The 19,740-nt window shown below is 44.7% G+C and overlaps 1 long non-coding RNA gene across 1 annotated transcript; it reads right to left on the bottom strand.

Moving 5' to 3' along the window:
- Positions 1-11,563: 11,563 nt before the first annotated feature.
- LOC129194404 (uncharacterized) lies at positions 11,564-12,357 on the bottom strand. Its single transcript, XR_008573760.1, has 3 exons — positions 12,267-12,357; positions 12,083-12,141; positions 11,564-11,880 (listed from the first exon to the last, which is right to left on the bottom strand). It is a non-coding gene; the product is annotated as an uncharacterized LOC129194404 (long non-coding RNA).
- Positions 12,358-19,740: the final 7,383 nt, after the last annotated feature.

Genomic DNA, 19,740 nt, shown 5'->3' with positions numbered 1-19,740 from the left:
TCCCTCCAGCGTGTCCTAGGTCTTCCCCGGGGCCTTCTCCCGGCTGGGCATGCCCGAAACACCTCACCAGGGAGGCGTCCGGGAGGCATCCGGACTAGATGCCCGAGCCACTTCAGCTGGCTCCTCTCGAAGTGAAGGAGCAGCCGCTCTACTCTGAGCTCCTCCCGGATAACCGACCTCCTCACCCTGTCTCTTAGGGTGAGTCCTGCTACCCTACGAAGAAAACTCATTTCAGCCGCTTGTATCCGCGATCTCGTTCTTTCGGTCATGACCCAAAGCTCATGACCATAGGTGATGGTGGGAACATAGATCGAACGGTAAATTGAGAGCTTTGCCTTCCGGCTCAGCTCTCTCTTCACCACGACGGTCCGGTACAGCGACCGCATTACTGCAGACGCTGCGCCGATCCGCCTATTGACCTCACGCTCCAACCTTCCCTCACTCGTGAACAAGACCCCGAGATACTTGAACTCCTCCACCTGGGGCAGGACCTTATTCCCAACCCGGAGGGAGCAATCCACCCTTTTCCGACTGAGAACCATGGCCTCGGATTTGGAGGTGCTGAGTCTCATCCCAGAAGCTTCACACTCAGATGCAAACCGTCCCAGTAAACGCTGCAGGTCACAGCCCAATGAGGCCATCAGGACCACATCGTCTGCAAATAGCAGAGATGAGATCCTAGTGCCCCCGAACTGGACTCCCTCGACACCTTGGCTGCGCCTAGAAATTCTGTCCATGAAAATTATCAACAGAATCGGTGACAAAGGGCAGCCTTGGCGGAGGTCAACGTTCACCGGAAACAGGCTTGACTTACTACTGGCAATGCGAACCAGGCTCCTGCTACGGTTGTACAAGGACTGAATGGCACGTAGTAGCGCGCCACCAATCCCATACTCCCGAAGCACCCCCCACAGGACACCGCGAGGGACACGGTCGAATGCCTTTTCCAGGTCCACAAAGCACATGTAGACCGGTTGGGCAAACTCCCAAGTACCCTCCAGTACCCTTGCAAGGGTGTAGAGCTGATCCAGTGTTCCGCGACCAGGACGAAAACCACATTGCACCTCCTGTAGCCGAGGTTCGATTAACGGTCGTACCCTTCTCTCCAGCACCCTGGAATAGACTTTCCCAGGGAGGCTGAGGAGTGTGATCCCCCTATAGTTGGAACACACCCTCCGGTCACCCTTCTTGAAAAGGGGGACCACCACCCCAGTCTGCCAATCCAGAGGTACTGTTCCCGACTTCCACGCAATGTTGAAGAGACGTGTCAGCCAAGACAGTCCCGCAACATCTAGAGCCTTGAGGAATTCAGGGCGAAACTCGTCCACCCCTGGAGCTTTGCCACTGGGGAGCATTTTGACTACCCCAGATACCTCAGCCACAGTGATGGAACTGTCCGCGTCCGTATCCTCAGTCTCTGCTTCCTCTATGGAAGGTATGTCAGTGGGATTGAGAAGGGCCTCAAAGTATTCCTTCCACCGCCCAACTATATCCTCAGTCGAGGTTAGCAGGCCCCCGTCCCCACTGTAAACGGTGTGGACTGGGCACTGCTTCCCCTTTCTGAGGTGCCGGACGGTTTGCCAGAACCTCTTCGAGGCCGACCGAAAGTCGTGTTCCATGGCCTCACCGAACTCCTCCCACACCCGAGTTTTTGCCTTGACCACCGCCGAAGCCGCGTACCACTTGGCCTGCCGGTACCCGTCAGCTGCTTCAGGAGTCCCACAAGCCATCCATGCTCGATAGGACTCCTTCTTCAGCTTGACGGCAGCCCTGAACTCTGGTGTCCACCATCGGGTTCGGGGCTTGCCGCCACGACTGGCACCGACCACCTTGCGGCCGCAGCTCCGATCGGCTGCCTCATCAATGGAGGCACGGAATAGAGCCCATTCGGATTCAATATCCTCGTCCTCCCCCGGGATGCAGGAGAAGCTCTGCCGGAGGTGAGAGCTGAAGACTCCACGAACAGGAGACTCTGCCAAACGTTCCCAGCACACCCTCACTACACGTTTGGGTCTCTCGGGTCTGTCCGGCATCCTCCCCCGCCATCCAATCCAACTCATCACCAGGTGGTGATCAGTTGACAGCTCAGCCCCTCTCTTTACCCGTGTGTCCAAAACATGCGGACGCAGGTCTGATGATACGACTACTACAGTCCACACCAGCTCGCCACCTCTCTCCTGCAGCAACTCCAGAGTAGGACAAGGTCCAGCCCTTCTCGAGGAGTTTGGATCCAGAACCCAAACTGCGGGTCGAGGTGAGTCCGACTATGTCTAGTCGGAATGCCTCAACCTCTCTTACAAGTTCGGGTTCCTTCCCCGCCAGAGAAGTGATGTTCCATGTCCCAAGAACCAGATTTGGCCGCCGAAGACCAGGTCGCCTAGGTGCCCGCCCTCGGCCGCCACCCAAAACGCAATGCACCGGACCCTTATGCTTGCCCCCGCAGGTGGTGGGTCTACGGGGGGGAGATCCTGTGTGGCTTCTTCGGGCAGAGCCCGGCCGGGTCCCACGGGTGAAAGCCCGACCACCACACGCTCGCTTGCGAGCCCCTCCCCCAGGCCTGGCTCCAGGGTGAGGCCCCGGTATCCCACTTCCGGACGAGGTGCGGTCTCTCCTCGTGTGTTTGTTCATAAGGGTCTTCTGAATCACTTTTGGTCTGGCCCGTCACCCAGGACCTGTTTGCCTTGGGAGACCCTACCAGGGGCATATAGCCCCAGACAACATAGCTCCTACCCCTCCACCATGGTAAGGTGGTGATTCACGGAGGGGTGGGTTTAAAATAAGCTCTAAAAATAAAAGTTACAAAAATTAGTAGCTCTTGGCCATTTTCATTTTGTAAAAGTAGCTCTCACAAGGAAAAACATTGGTGACCTTTGATCTACACTATGTGTGTGGCCTTTCATTAGAAAACTGCTTGAGAAAACTAATGTATCTTCTATCTGTAATAAGCAGCGGATAAACGTCTTCTTATTTAGTAATTCTTTACATGTTTTCATTACACAAAAATACGATTCCTGCTACTAACAACTTGAAAAACATTTATTGAAAGTTGACTAGAAACAACACAAATGCCTTATATTCTTGTATAACTATTTTGGTAACTGTTGTGGTTCTGCATTCTTTATTCTGTATGAAATCGTGGCCTGCAACGCTGAATAAATGTAAATTATTCCTAATCTGTATGGTTTGTTCATAAAGATCAATTGGGAACATCACTGTCGCTTCATGGTAAATGCACACACATTCTATAAAAGTACCTGTGACGTGACAAGGTTATAACACAGTGACAGGTGACAGTTAAGTAATATAATGGAAATATTACATAATCATTCTGAGGGCCAATGGACTTTATACACAGCCCCACTACTCTTAAAACACTCCTTAACACTTAAAACTCTTATTTCCTGTCATTCATTACTGGATAATATAGTTAATCCAGGTGTGCCTGCTACTTATTGTTGTGACCACTATGGTCAGGAAGTAGTGGGGCTGCGCTTATTGCAGATACTAGTGTCGTAGTTAGAAGTTCGTGTTTTTAGGCTACATTTCACACAGACAAAATCAGCTTGCACATTGCACATACCAAATATTAACAACTGGCATCTCGACATCTTGAAATAGTTTTTTTTATCTGAATACTCAACCAACCACCTTAACAGCAAATATTAATAAACAATTCTACCAGTGATAAACAATTCTATACCCCGAAAATGATGGAAAGCTGCAGTCATCTTCCAAGTATTTAAATAATTAAAAATGTGAAAACTATTGTATAGTTTAGTTATTATATGCACCAACATATAATAGAATTATAGACTGCCCCCCACATATTTGAATGGTGTTTCAAACAAAACAACTGAAAAAGAAAAAAAATGCCTACATAAATAAAATATAATCAACCATATAATAAGAAGGCCTCTTACGCTTATGCCTGATCAAGACTGCTTAAGTTCAAATGATGTCCATGTCTAAGTAGTTACTGGAGAGGATGTTGTCCCCATGTATGAGCAACAGGCCTTCTGTTGAGCCCAGTTTCAGAATTAAAGTGAATCATAATTTTGTCAACACGTATGACAGAGGACCCAGTACAGAAGCGAAGGAACTTCTCTGCTTTGGTTTGGTCAGCATTTTTTACATCACGCTGGAGATGGTTAAAGGTTGCCTGCTCTCTCTGAGAGAGCATCACATTTGTAGTTTCCAGGAGTTGTGAAACTCTTTTGCCTGTGGCCTTCTTGGAGTCATACAGAGACAATACACTTTGCTTGTCGAAAAGCTTGGGAAATACATGTGACATGGGTATGGAGAAACAATCAATTATGTATTTTGGCTCTTCAAGAATGGCTTTGTGAGCCATTGTTTCTATGGCAGCCTTCATGCCTTCCATTGGAGGTAGGAAATGAGAGCCCATCCTTGTAAAAAGGTCGAGCAGGTCCTCATCATCACCTTTCTCCCTTGTGCCCTGGGGAGCCTTCTCAACAGCTGACCTCTCAATAGGAGATAAGTAATTGAAAAATACAAGATGCAAGGCGTCTGCATCAACACTGTCAATTCCATGAATGCAGGCAAAAATGAAAGCCATCGATAGCCTCACTGGCATGACACCATGGTCTGTCAAGTCCTTCACCCAGATACGCCCAACTGTTTGCCATTCGGCCTCGCCAAAATCTGGCCTCAGCCGTGGAACACACTCTATTTCCCCTTCACACTGTTCAAGAAATTGCTCCCAGAATGCAGTGTAAACTTCCCTTGACACTCCAGCATCATCAACAGCTTTTTCATTTCCAAAGTCCATTTTTAAAGTCAAATTCAGGATGCTGCTGTCCATGAATACAGCCAAAAGATCTTCAATAACCTTTTTCCTGCAAATTGAAGCACATTATGAAGTCTGTGGATTTCCTGGGTTGCTGGATGAGAATGATGGGGAAAGATGGCTGCTTGAATTTGAGGGCAAATCAAACGTAATTTCTCTGTGCTGCTAAAAGATCAAAACGTGCACAACAAAAACAGAATTCAAATTCAAATTCGGTATGCTTGTGTCAAGGTTAAAATAACAATGGACCCTATGTTTAAGAGGCATCTTTTCATGGGACCCTCTAATAAACTGCACACCTACAGTTTCTAACAAAGGCTTTATACTTCAATGTTTCTATTCCACGACAAGTTAGCCCTGACAACATCAGTATGACATTTCAACGTATGTAAAGTTATGTTCAAAGTAGTACTGTCAAAAGATTACAATTATTAATCAGATTAATAATTGGAACAATTATTAAAAACAGGAGAGTACTTGGTGTGGCATCTGGAAGGAAAGTAGACATGGAGACTTGGTGGTGGAATGAGGAGGTAAAGGAGTGTATACAGAGAAAGAGGTTAGCTAAGAAGAAGTGGGACAGTGAGAGGACTGAGGAGAGTAGACAGGAGTACAGGGAGATGCAGCGTAAGGTGAAAGTAGAGGTAGCAAAGGCCAAACAAGGCGCTTATGATGACTTGTATGCTAGGTTGGATAGTAAGGAGGGAGAGACTGATCTATACAGGTTGGCAAGACAGAGAGACAGAGATGGGAAGGACGTGCAGCAGGTTAGGGTGATTAAGGATCGGGATGGAAGTCTATTGACAAGTGCCAGTAGTGTAATGGGAAGATGGAAAGAATACTTTGAAAAGCTGATGAACGTGGAAAATGAGAGAGAACAAAGACTAGAAGAGGTGACTTTTGTGGACCAGGAAGTAGCAAAGATTAGTCAAGATGAAGTGAGGAGGGCATTGAAGAGGATGAAGAGTGGAAAGGCCGTCGGTCCTGATGATATACTTGTAGAGGTTTGGAAGTGTCTCAGAGAGGTGGCAGTAGAGTTTCTGACTGGGTTGTTCAACAGGATCTTAGATAATGAAAAGATGCCTGAGGAATGGAGGAGAAGTGTGCTGGTGCCCATTTTTAAGAACAAGGGAGATGTGCAGAGCTGTGGCAACTACAGAGGAATAAAGCTGATGAGCCATACAATGAAGTTATGGGAAAAAGTAGTTGAAGCTAGACTAACGGCACAAGTGAGCATTTGTGAGCAGCAGTATGGTTTCATGCCAAAAAAGAGTACTACAGACGCAGTATTTGCTTTGAGGATGTTGATAGAGAAGTACAGAGAAGGCCAGACGGAGCTGCATTGTGTTTTTGTAGATCTGGAGAAAGCTTATGACAGGGTGCCCAGAGAGGAACTGTGCTATTGTATGAGGAAGTCTGGAGTGGCAGAGAAGTATGTTAGAGTGGTGCAGGACATGTATGAGGACTGGAAGACAGTGGTGAGGTGTGCTGTAGGTGTGACAGGAGTTCAAGGTGGAGGTGGGACAGCATCAGGGATCAGCTCTGAGCCCCTTCTTGTTCGCTATGGTGATGGACAGACTGACAGACGAGGTTAGACAGGAATCTCCATGGACTATGATGTTTGCAGATGACATTGTGATCTGCAGTGAGAGCAGGGAACAGGTGGAGGAGAAGCAAGAGAGGTGGAGGTTTGCCCTGGAAAGGAGAGAAAAGAAGGTTAGCCGCAGTAAGACAGAGTACATGTGTGTGAAAGAGAGGGATCCAAGTGGAAGAGTGAGCTTACAGGGAGAAGAGATCAAGAAGGTGGAGGATTTGAAGTACTTAGGGTCAACAGTCCAGAGCAATGGAGAGTGTGGAAAAGAGGTGAAGAAACGTGTACAGGCAGGATGGCACGGGTGGAGAAAAGTGTCAGGTGTGATGTGTGATAGAAGAGTTTCATCTAAAATGAAAGGAAAGGTGTACAAAACTGTGGTGAGACCAGCGATGTTGTTTGGTCTAGAGACAGTGTCAATGAGGAAAAGACAGGAGAAAGAGCTGGAGGTAGCAGAGATGAAGATGCTGAGGTTCTCTCTGGGAGTGACCAGGAAGGATAGGATCAGGAATGAGTACATCAGAGGGACCGCACATGTTAGAGATTTTGGAGATAAAGTCAGAGAGGCCAGACTGAGATGGTTTGGACATGTCCAGAGGAGAGATAGGGAATATATAGGTAGAAGGATGCTGAGTTTGGAACTGCCGGGCAGAAGGCCTAAAGGAAGACCAAAGAGGAGGTTTATGGTTGTAGTTAAAGCGGATATGAGAGAAGAGGATGCAGAAGACAGGGTTCGATGGAGGCAATGGATTCACTGTGGCGACCCATGAAGGGAAAAGCCGAAAGGAGAAGAAGATTCATTAGGGTTGCTGTGGCATAATTTGGATTCATGTCAAATATCATTTATTTTTAACCTATAGTAATCACATTTGGTTTTGTAGGGGCAAAACGACGGAAATATATCTGCAATTAATGTTAATTAAACATTTTCAACAAAATAACTTGAACCAACTGTTCTCTCGGTGTTTTTCGTCCGAATATTTTCATGTAGAACCAACATGCTCTTTAGCGTCTTCTGTCTTTATGGGTTGGTGTTGTGACTAATTTATGAGTTTACAGAAAACCAGGCACCTCATGTAATTAAGTGAGTAGGCCTTCAGTACGAGTTCTACAGCTCTGCAAGTCATTTCATTCCTCAGCCCATTTGATACATACTGGCGCAAGAGACTGCATATGCCTTGAAAATATTGTTCATTTGTGGATGGACAATATAATTTTAACTTATAGAATCACATTTACTAAATATTAATACAGCAGTGCATTCTCTATTTTGTCAGTTTTAATACCCGTTTTACCATTTCTACCTCCTTAACCTAAAATATTCCTGATCTTCTCACATTACCTGTGTGACATCCTCACTGTCGACAAGATGATATGTTATCACAACGTTCTCCTCATTACCAAGGTTATCTTCTGCATCCCATAGAAATGTATCTGCCTCATCTAGTTCTGTGTCTTTAGAAGAACACGACAGATGTGCTCATGCTCTGTTTGGAGGGAGTGACTGAGACCTGCACCGGTCAAATCAGTGATTTCAGACCAGTGATCCGGGAAGCTTGTGTTTGTGCCCTGCCTTTGGTCTGTTGGGGTCGACTGAGAGGGCTCTGATTGAGGTGGACCTTGTGCTGTTCTGTGGTGCATCTGGAAATAAGTCAAAAACAGAAGGTTTTAATGTGGTCACCAGTAACAAATAAAATCTTAGCAAGAAACACATGTGCTGCATGCAATAGTAAATAGTGCACCAAAAATACATTTGGCTCAAAGTATCTCCATTAAAGTCTAATAAGGCAGTAAAGTTTGTACAAATAGTGATCCTAAACTTTATTTAAAAATAATAATACATTAAGGAGTGCGAGTATATGATGAACTCCTTTCTCCCACATAAATACAAGTGCATTGTCTTTTCATTTAGTAGATGCTACTGCCACAAACCTGATTTACTTTGTAACTGTCAGATGGATGTCTATGATCCAGCAGCTCTGTGACTGAACCTTCTCTATTAATGTGAGATCCGCCTTCATTCAGCTCAGAATTTGCTCCTTCAGTGATGCTAAAAGATAAATCCTCAGACAATGAATCTTCACTACATTCATTCAGTTCAGATAAGGAGTGACCTGTTGAAGGGCCGCCTGCTTTTGTGCGAATGTCCACTGGGACAAAGAGACTGAATGACTGACAGGAGGGTTCACTCACCTCATTCACATTCACATTCTGCTATAGAACCAACATGCCCAGGGGTTGAGACAGATGCACGGAGCAAATCCTGTATTTATCCAGCCTGTTTGGTAGAGAGAGAGGAAGAAAAGCATCATGCATGCACATGTCAATATATCGAGACCGACAAAATTAGTGGTTTGTTTTTATTTATCATGCGGTTAATTGACTTATTATCGTAACAGGGCTAGTGGGGCATCACAGATGATAATTGAGAAACACTGGCCTAGAGGTACAAACAGTTCTGTTTGTTGCACGTTTTATGTAGTCTATCATCTGTAATGTTTTTCAAATATTGTTTATGCATGACCTATGTACACACACACACATACACACACACACACACACACACACACACACATACACACGCATTAGAGGAACGAAGACTTTCCTGACACAAAGATCTCCTTGTTGGAGGCACATCCGGGACTGAAATAGTTCAGCCAGTTTGTGTAAATGTTCAAAGTCTGATCTGTGTTGGTCTGCGTGTGGGGACTCTGCTGTAATTAAGGCTAGTTTTGGAATCTGGGCGCCCCCGGGTGACTAGAAGTAGGTCACTGGCACAGACTACTGAAACTCAGGCGCCTTGTACAATTCTGCGTGTTGTCATATATCTGTGATATCCAAGTTTTGTCTTGTTGTAGGTCTTTTGAATCTGTTTTTTCAATGACTGCATGAATTCATCCAATAAAGTGATACATTCCTAAACAACCTTAAAAAATTGCATTGCTACAGGTGGCGGGTGTTACATTCCATGTCCTCATCTGGTTCCTGTCTTCTCCTTGTTTTCCCTCTTTCTTCAGACCCCACACTCCCAGCGGGAGGCGGAGCTGCTGGACGCACCTGACTCCAATTTACACCGACCTACTTAGGCCCAGTGCTGCCAGCTGTGAGGCGTCGGATTATTGTACCTGCTGCTACACCAAACGCCTGAGCCTTGTTCTCGCCTGTTTGCTTTTTGCCTCCAGCAGCTACCTGCCTCTGCCAGGGTAACTTGTGTTTTCTTTCTCATGGTACGTTTTTTCACCATCGCCTTTTGTTCAAGTGTTGTCGATTAAAGACTCTGGCAAAAACCTCTTCTCGCCTCTGCATCTGGGGTCCAGACAAACACACGCCACACCGTAAAAGAATAATCCGACCAGAGGATTATGGACCCCGCGGAGACCGACCCTCTCAAGCGAGCACTCCACAACCTTGTGCATCGCATGGGTCAGCAGGAAGAGCAGGTTGGTGCACTGGGCGCCTGTGTGACCAACATGGCCGAGCGACAGGACTCTCGGTTGAAAACTCTCGAGGCCCAGATCAGCACCCTCCTGTCGGCCGTTCAGCTCAGCGCCGCCTCCACACCCCTTCCTGCAACCGACGCGACCCCTTCGCTCCCTGACCTTCCCGCGGCCCCTGACGCCGGCTCGCCCTCCATTTGCCCCTTGCTCTCAAGGCCTGAGCGCTTTTCTGGCGACACCAGTGACGTGCGCTCTTTTCTAACTCAGTGTGAACTGCATTTCAAGTTACAAGCCGGGGCCTTCCGCTCTGAAAGGGCCCGGGTGGCTTTTGTCACCTCTCACCTGTCTGGACGAGCGGCGGCCTGGGCCACTGCCGAATGGGGGCGCCAATCCCCTGTCTGCTCCTCCTATGCCGTCTTCTCCCGAACTCTGGAACAAATCTTTCAACGGACGCCGCCGGGCCGCGAGGCTTCGCGTGCACTCTTTCGTCTCCGCCAAGGACGGCGCAGCGTATCGGACTACGCCATAGAGTTCCGTGCGCTTGCAGCCCAAAGTGACTGGAACCCCGCGGCACTTCTGGATGCATTTTTTTCCGGACTATCAGACGCCATCAAGGATCACATGATCCCTGTGGAATCCCTTTCGGACCTGGACGACCTCATTTCCCTGGCTGTCCGTATGGATAAGCGCCTCGCCGCCCGAGAGGAGGATAAAGGCCATCGACGGACGCTCTCAACACACAGTCTTAAGGCACAGTACTTCATGATAATGAAGCGATGGTACGTTTTGTCAGCTTTATGGGTAACTATACAGCACCCAAAGCACGAATTTCTTGACTTTATATTTGTTAGATATGTCGATGCATTTGATTCAAGCATATCTAGAAACGCGGTGGGAGGAGCAGGTTAGACATTCACAATGTAACTGTGGCACTTTGTTACACAGTTGTCCCTCGATTTATTTGTTTCTGTATAACAAATGACAAAATACCAAGCTCATTCATTTATAGAAAAGAGGGGCATGCATGCAGTATTCGGTAGGGAGGATTTTGAACCTGCCGAAAATTGCATGCACCCCTGGTTGGTCAAATACGACTCCTAAATGTGTGTAATTCACACGATGTGCTTCAAAGACATCCACCTCTCACGTAGTTGGCGTCATTTCATCTAAAAATGTCCCAAACAAGAAGTAGGGGGTGCATGCAATTCTTGGCAGGACGGATTTTGAACCTGCCGAAAATTGCATGCACCCCTGGTTGGTCAAATACGACTCCTAAATGTGTGTAATTCACAAGATGTGCTTCAAAGACATCCATCTCTCACGTAGTTGGCGTCATTTCATCTAAAAATGTCCCAAACAAGAAGTAGGGGGTGCATGCAATTCTCAGCAGGGCGGATTTTGGAGCTGCCGAAAATTGCATGCACCCCTGGTTGGTCAAATACGACTCCTAAATGTGTGTAATTCACACGATGTGCTTCAAAGACACCCACCTCTCACGTAGTTGGCGTCATTTCATCTAAAAATGTCCCAAACAGCAAAGAGAAGGCGGATGCAATATTTGGCAGGACCAAAATCCACTCTGTTTGGTTTAAAATCATATATTTTCAAAATGTCCCAAACAGTAAATAGGAAGGGGAAAATGTTTTATATGAAAACTTTATTACAGAATATATACTTAGTAGTGATTTAGTAGTGACTTAGTGGTGATTTTTTCAAACTATATACAATAAATAAATATATATGAATAATAAAAATGTAACTCTGATTGAACAAAAGTAAAACACAGTGAAAAGTAAACACAGACAAAGTAAGAACAATCAGAACGCCATCCATCATTTTCCACACAGATTCAAATTCAAATCTCCTGACTTTGTGGCCAACATGCTAACCTCTAGGCCACCATGCGGTAAGTCCCAACTGTAGCAAACACTTGCTCTTCTCTCCCCCTTATCCTACACGCAGAGAGGGCAGAGATACTCGTCATCCAGCGAAGGATTATTTAAGCACGTGTGGTGGTACCACCTGCTGCAGTTGTCACAGCAAATCTGAAAATGAAAAACATTGGAGGTGTTTTTCAAATCCTTTCTGTACGTTATCTTTTACTGTAGGCATTACTACCACTACAATAGAAAACTACTTTAAAATGTATTCATTACTTTCATGTATAAAAAGAATGTGACACCTATAGTAGTTGCTAACTTGGCTTGCTAAGTATGTGTCCTGATATGTTCAATGTAATGTCATTACCCATAGCATGGCATCCATTCCCTCAGACCCACAATGATGGCAGATATTCTTGAGGGACTCTTAAAAAAAAACACACACAAACAACCTTCAGTTATTTGACAAAATGGTGACCAAAAACATCTCCAAACAATCCTGTTGATACTGAACATTAACACAAACAAAAGAAGGCAAAAAGGAAACACACCAGATTCACGGAGAAGAGTTCTGGCAATTTCTTCTCTCATGTTGTTGACGCAACCTTTGCTCATGTCTAAGGTCAAGGGCTGGTGTTCTAGTATACACTGAGCAAACTGAAAACAGGTTTTTAGGTATGGACCCAATGAATAGTGATACTTCATACTTTGCTAAAAAAGTGGGTGGGGGTGGGGTGGGGGGGACAAGTTACGGTAAATGAAGAAGTGCAGGACTAACACCATCTTGAAATCGGTTCTAAATATCGTATCCAATATACTGTATGATGTGTGCATAAGCTGGATTGATTCCGTCAACATTGAAGGTCTAGCTGGAAGAAACCACTACAGTACTCACTTTCAAAGCAAAGACACCGCATGATGTGCCATCGCTCTGAAGTCCATGGGGAAGGGTGCTACATGCCCACCTTGACACCTTGCAATCCCTCTTCCGCATGAATGCCCTTGAAGAAATGATAAATCTTTGTCTATACCAGTTTTAGGTTTGTAACTGCTTTTTAACTTCTTGTTACTTTGTTGTTTCCAGGCATCTTTTTATTTTCATCTGGGATTCTCCCAATGGATCCACAAACACGGCCCGCTTTTCATGAGGATAAATAACCTCATTAAAAAATTCCTGGGGTGGGGGCAAATCCTACTTCGTGGTTTTTCATCTTTTGCGGGAGGTTCTGGTCCCGACTAACCGCGAAAAATGAGGGATTACTGTAATACACAAAACAGACTGGAAATATATGACTTATTTAATTTCATTATGACAACATTCAGTCTTCATAATGCAATAAAACTTAAAACTGTATTTCACGAACCTGAAAGTCCTGTGGAATTTGTGTTGGATAGCGGGCTTCCCGACCAAACATTAAACAGTAGGGGGAGAACTTTGTTGTTGTCTGTTTTTTGGTCCGCAAACCAAACATGACAGCATCCAAATATTCATCCCACATTTGTGGTTTGGACCCAACCAGTTTACAAAGAGCCCTAAAAGGGAAAAAAATGATATTGCAAATCTCTTCTACGATATCATTTGTGAAGGACAACTTGGCTGACAAAGTGGTTTTCCTTACTTCTGTATGGTTGCGTTCATGCGCTCCACCAGACCATTGGTTTGAGGGTGGTATGGAGCACATAAGCTTCTTTTTATCCCCAGTCTTTTACAGACGTTCTTGTTGATCTGTTAACACATACACAGACTGGTTATTTTAAAAACATATATTATAATAGTAATAGATTACAATAAGGACATAAGTTCAGTGCTTACCGCATTTACAAACTCACTCCCTTGGTCTGTGAGAATGCGCTTTGGTGCCTCAAACTGATGAACAAATTAAATAATTTGTTCAGTAACCTCCTCTGCCCTTTTTGTTTTTAGAGGATAGGCTTGTGGCCATTTGGTGAAGTAGTCCACCGTCACACACACATAAGTATGACCGCTGTTTGTGGTGGTCAGTTTCCCAATAAGGTCCATACCCAGAAGCTCAAATGGTTGAGTAACCTAAAGAAATAAAACAGTGAAAGAATTATGTAAGGGTCTCAAAATATTTCTTGACTTATCACTTTAACTAACATGAATCTACTTTGTCCGAGTTTTTGTTTTGTTTTCCTTTCTTAAACAGTTGTATACCAAAACAACTATCTAGTGAGTATCAAAGTATCCTGCATGATAATGTCAGGGAAGAAAAAGGTGAGGACGTAAATTCAAACTTTTACAAAGTGGGTCAGACAACCCAGGAGTAGACAGGGGAGGAAAAACTGTTAGACAAAATGGAATTTATTGAAACAAAACCTTGTAATACAACTTAGGGAAAACCCGAGTAAAAAAGACAAAACCAAAGCTACAGTAACTCGTACAACCCCATGGACTAATGTAACCTTCACTAAAAGGCAGAATATTGGAGCAATAACACACGGAGGAGACAGAATGGCAAACTAACAAAATAAATAATACCTTTATGGGAGTGTGTTGGACCTTCTGCTTTATTGTCTGCTGGGCCGACTGGCAGACAGTACATTCTGACACCTGTGGAAAGAATACAAGACGATATAAATGACACAAGTTGGATTAAGAAGAAATTTATTAGAATTATTTTTTTTCTAACAGTCAATTACAACGCTGAAGTTAGCTTTCGATTCGGCAGCTTCTGATTCGGCACTTAAATGTAAACTTAATGTGGAATTTAAGGTGACGTAATGAGCAATGTGGGTGTTTGTCCTGATGTTTTTTTTCTGACACTTCCTAATGTGAAAATATTGTAGACATTTTAGTTGAGACATTGCCTTTTCCTGACACTCACTATTGGATTTGTGAAAGTTTTGATGTGTGAAAATGCAATAGAGGCACATTTAGACATTTTTAGGACCTAGTCCATATTAGACCTGGTCCACTTTGAAAACCATTAGACCTAGACTTCTCAAATTTGGACTGGGTTAATCTACAGACCCCAAACATTTATAAAAACGCAGTTGATATTTGTGAAACCTTTCTTTATTTGTGGAAATGTCAGAAAAAGGATATGGCCTCAATATGACCCCTAGGTAACTAACTTGGTCAGTACCCTTTTGTGTAGAGCAGAGGCCCTCGTTGTATGCATGAAAAGGCATTGAGCATACAGTATACACTACAGTTATTACCAGAAGAATATCATCTTACATTGGTGGGTCTTTTGCTGAGGAAGGGGCTCTTGGAAACACTCACAAGATGTGTGTGTATGTGTCTTAGCACACAGAAGATTTAGGATGAAATCAGTATGGTACCGTGTGCACACAATTGACTCATTTTAATATTCTTCAAATAATAGCTATACATGTTCAATGCCTTCTTATAAATCTATGCACAAATGTCTAAATGTGCCTCTGCTGCATTTTCACAAATCAAAACTTTCACAAATCCAATAGTGAGTGTCAGGAAAAGGCAATGTCTTAACTAAAATGTCTACAATATTTTCACATTAAGAAGAGTAACAAAAAAAAGACCATCAGTAAAAAAACACTTGCATTGCTCATAACGTCATCTTAAATTCCACAAGCCGAATCAGAAGCTGGTGAATCGGAAGACAACTTCAGCATCGTCAGTATGTTCTACAAGAGCCAACCTGGTTGTGAGTCCAAACACAAAATACAATTATAAATTTGTGTGCTCTTACCCATGTATCTATGTCCTTGGTCATGCCAGGCCAGAAAAAACGTATGCAAATACCATCCCTTGTTTTTTTCTGGCCAGTGTGAGCTCCTGTGGGGCTAGCATGAAACTCAACAAAAATTGTGTTTGCTTCTTCTGTACCACAAACCACTTTTGTTTTTATTTCTCTGCCAGATCCCTTGGTGTAATACAGTGCTCCACCTACAGGATAAATGACGACATTAATTTATTTATAGCATGCCAGACCTTGAATTTATTTAAAACACTAACACTATGAAGAAGTCTGCTGACTGATACGATATAAATCAATGACATTAAGTAGCCTGTTAATGTTTTAAAGCTATACAGATATAAGGATATAGTGGTTGATGTCATGCACGACTAAACCTTACATCACCGTTTAACCTACTTAGTGAAGTTGAGAAAAACTTAAATTATGTCAATTTCTTGTGACATCCTGTATTTCTTAAAGCAGAGCATTTTATTTTCACGATAGTTTGACAAACTAAGGGATTCACAAATGATCTCATAAGTCCTTACACAAGTTGACGTTTGCCAGTGAACCTTAATTAGCCTACTTACCTTCAACATAATACTTCGACGCTTTTCTGCGAATTTCGGACTTCTGTGGTCTTGTCAGCCCATCTGTGTACTTTCTCTGTGTTTTGTACAACAACAAAGTTTCGTACAATGCAGGGTCCATGTTAACTAATCAATAATTACAAAAATTACCGCAGCTACTGTAAAGCACTTGCTAGTAAGTGATGTAGGTATCGATACGGAAATATCGCTACTTCCGATACCAAATGTTTATGTTGTAAAATTGATTCTAAACCAAAATATCAATAATTTTTATCCTTAAGTCAGATTTACTGGTAATGTATATCATTATCATGAACACAATGGAAGGTAAGGTAATGATTGAGATGTTGCTGAAATGATCGGTAATTGGTGGGAGCTAATTGTTCTTTTTCTTCCTGGGTAAGTGTGGAATGCGTAAAGACAACACTCCACTGTTGAAACTATGCCTGATCATTAATGGAATTGTGATAATTGTGAATTACCGACGTCAAAATCATTCTAATGTCTTGTATTATTTATGCAGTGGGATTATCATGCAGTGTGATTTGAAATACTGTAATTTGGTAAAATTACCAGAAACACAAAGTGTATTTGCACAAAATATTGGTATGGTATTGGTATAGCCAACACCAGCTTGAATTTTACTTAGTATCGAATCGGAGATGAAATCAGTAGTATCGCACATCACTAATTCAACCTCTCCAGACCAACACCAAAATGCAACATGCCACAACATGCCACACCAACCAATAAAACAGGGTTTAGACACCTTTAAAATTACAACAAAATGCAAAAATAACACAGGAATTACAAATAATCATGTTATTTAAATATATGTATATGTATACAGACTGTATTTTTATATGAGTAACATGTCATTATGCATGCTTTTACTTGTCTGCACTTTAAATAAATTATGTCGGAATTGGTGGTGGGTGTCTTAGAAGCACATTGTGTGAATTACACACATTTAGGAGTTGTATTTGACCAACCAGGGGTGGATGCAATTTTCGGCAGCTCCAAAATCCGTCCTGCCGAGAATTGCATGCACCCCCTATTTCTTGTTTGGGACATTTTTAGATGAAATGACGCCAACTACGTGAGAGGTGGATGTCTTTGAAGCACATTGTGTGAATTACACACATTTAGGAGTCGTATTTGACCAACGAGGGGTGCATGCAATTTTCGGCAGCTCCAAAATCCGTCCTGCCGAGAATTGCATGCACCCCCTATTTCTTGTTTGGGACATTTTTAGATGAAATGACGCCAACTACGTGAGAGATGGATGTCTTTGAAGCACATCTTGTGAATTACACACATTTAGGAGTCGTATTTGACCAACCAGGGGTGCATGCAATTTTCGGCAGGTTCAAAATCCGTCCTGCCGAGAATTGCATGCACCCCCTATTTCTTGTTTGGGACATTTTTAGATGAAATGACGCCAACTACGTGAGAGGTGGGTGTCTTTGAAGCACATCGTGTGAATTACACACATTTAGGAGTTGTATTTGACCAACGAGGGGTGCATGCAATTTTCGGCAGCTCCAAAATCCGTCCTGCCGAGAATTGCATGCACCCCCTATTTCTTGTTTGGGCCATTTTTAGATGAAATGACGCCAACTACGTGAGAGGTGGATGTCTTTGAAGCACATCGTGTGAATTACACACATTTAGGAGTTGTATTTGACCAACGAGGGGTGCATGCAATTTTCGGCAGGTTCAAAATCCTCCCTACCGAATACTGCATGCATGCTCCTCTTTTCTATAAATGAATGAGCTTGGTATTTTGTCATTTGTTATACAGAAACAAATAAATCGAGGGACAACTGTGTAACAAAGTGCCACAGTTACATTGTGAATGTCTAACCTGCTCCTCCCACCGCGTTTCTAGATATGCTTGAATCAAATGCATCGACATATCTAACAAATATAAAGTCAAGAAATTCGTGCTTTGGGTGCTGTATAGTTACCCATAAAGCTGACAAAACGTACCATCGCTTCATTATCATGAAGTACTGTGCCTTAAGACTAACACGGCGTCACACGGTTGAGTTTTCAGCTGAGCGTGCGCGCTCCCGCGACCTGCATGCAGATCTCGGCATGGATGCCAAACTCGGCACAACACCGGTCCCTGCTCCCAGCCGCGCTACATCGACGCTGTCGGCCAGCCGCCTGCAACTCCCAGGTACGCTCTCCTGGTCCGACAAGGACATAAACATCATGCCGTTTATTGACTCTGGGGCGTCCTCTGGCTGACGTCACCCATCAGACTGATTTTCTCTTTCTACGCTTATCCGACAATCACCTCGAATCCGCTAGGTTCTTTGTTATTCCATCTCGCTCAGCCCCTGTCGTGTTAGGTCTAACCTGGCTTCTCAAGCATAACCCTCACATCGATTGGGCTAAACCCGCTATCCTCAACTGGAGCGCATTTTGCCATATTCATAGTCTTCATTGTCAAGGCTGCTCGCCCGCGCCTTGCCGCCACCCATTCCTCCACCCCCGAAGCTATCGACCTATCCGTAATTCCTACAGCCTATCACGACCTCCGGGAGGTGTTTAGCAAAGATCGCGCTCGCTCACTCCCCCCCCATTGCCCGTATGACTGCCCCATTGACCTGCTGCCTGGCGCAGCACTGCCGGTGTCACGCCTTTATAATATTTCCCGACCAGAGAGGGCGGCTCTGGAAGAGTACATTTCGACCTCGCTCGCCTCTGGCCTCATACGCCCATCCTCCTCACCTTTAGCAGCAGGGTTTTTTTTGTGGAAAAGAAAGACAACTCCCTCCGCCCGTGCATTGACTGCCGCGCTCTTAATGACATCACAGTTAAAAACAAATATCCTCTCCCTTTACTAGACTCCGCCTTTGACTCCCTCCACTCCGCAAAATTTTTTACCAAACTCGACCTGCAGAACGCCTACCATCTAGTTCGGATCCGGGAGAGGGATGAATGGAAAACCGCTTTTAATACCCCTCTCAGTCACTTCGAATACCTCGTCATGCCTTTTGGCCTCACTAAAGCCCCTGCTATATTCCAAAATCTTATCAACGACATCCTTCGCGATATGCTCGGCCGCTTTGTTTTCGTTTATTTAGACGACATTTTAATTTTTTTCGCCACCCTAGAGGAACACATCCAACAGGTCCGGCTAGTCCTCCAGAGACTCCTTATAAACCGGCTGTTTGTCAAGTCTGAAAAATGCACCTTTCACGCTCCCTCTCTTTCCTTCCTGGGGTTCATTGTGGAGAAGGGGCAGCTCCGGCTAACCTGCTGGTGCGCCATGTGTTCCGGCTCCATGGCATTCCCCTCGATGTGGTCTCTGACCGGGGGCCACAATTCTCGTCTGCGGTGTGGAAGGCTTTCTGCAAGGCGCTAGGAGCGTCGCCCAGCTTGTCGTCCGGTTACCATCCTCAGACTAATGGCCAGACGGAGCGGGCCAATCAGGACTTGGAGGCCGCCATCCGATGTGTGTGCCATCAACAACCCGCCTCCTGGGCCCTCCACCTACCCTGGATAGAGTACGCCTGTAACACCCTGGTTTGTTCTGCCACCGGCCTCTCCCCGTTCCGTGGGGCCTATGGATATCAGCCTCCGGCCTTCCCCTCGTTGGAGTCGGATTCAGCAGTTCCCTCTGTGTCGTCCCACCTACGGCGTGCTCGCCAGGCATGGCGCAACACCAGGGCAGCGTTGGCACGGACGTCGGAACGGAATCAACGCCTGGCCAACCGGCATCGCACGGTCGCTCCGGA

The sequence above is a fragment of the Dunckerocampus dactyliophorus genome, chromosome 14 (assembly GCF_027744805.1).
Source record: "Dunckerocampus dactyliophorus isolate RoL2022-P2 chromosome 14, RoL_Ddac_1.1, whole genome shotgun sequence".
NCBI lineage: Eukaryota > Metazoa > Chordata > Actinopteri > Syngnathiformes > Syngnathidae > Dunckerocampus > Dunckerocampus dactyliophorus.
Note: the sequence above shows the minus strand (reverse complement) of the source record. Positions and strands in the feature narration are given on the sequence as shown.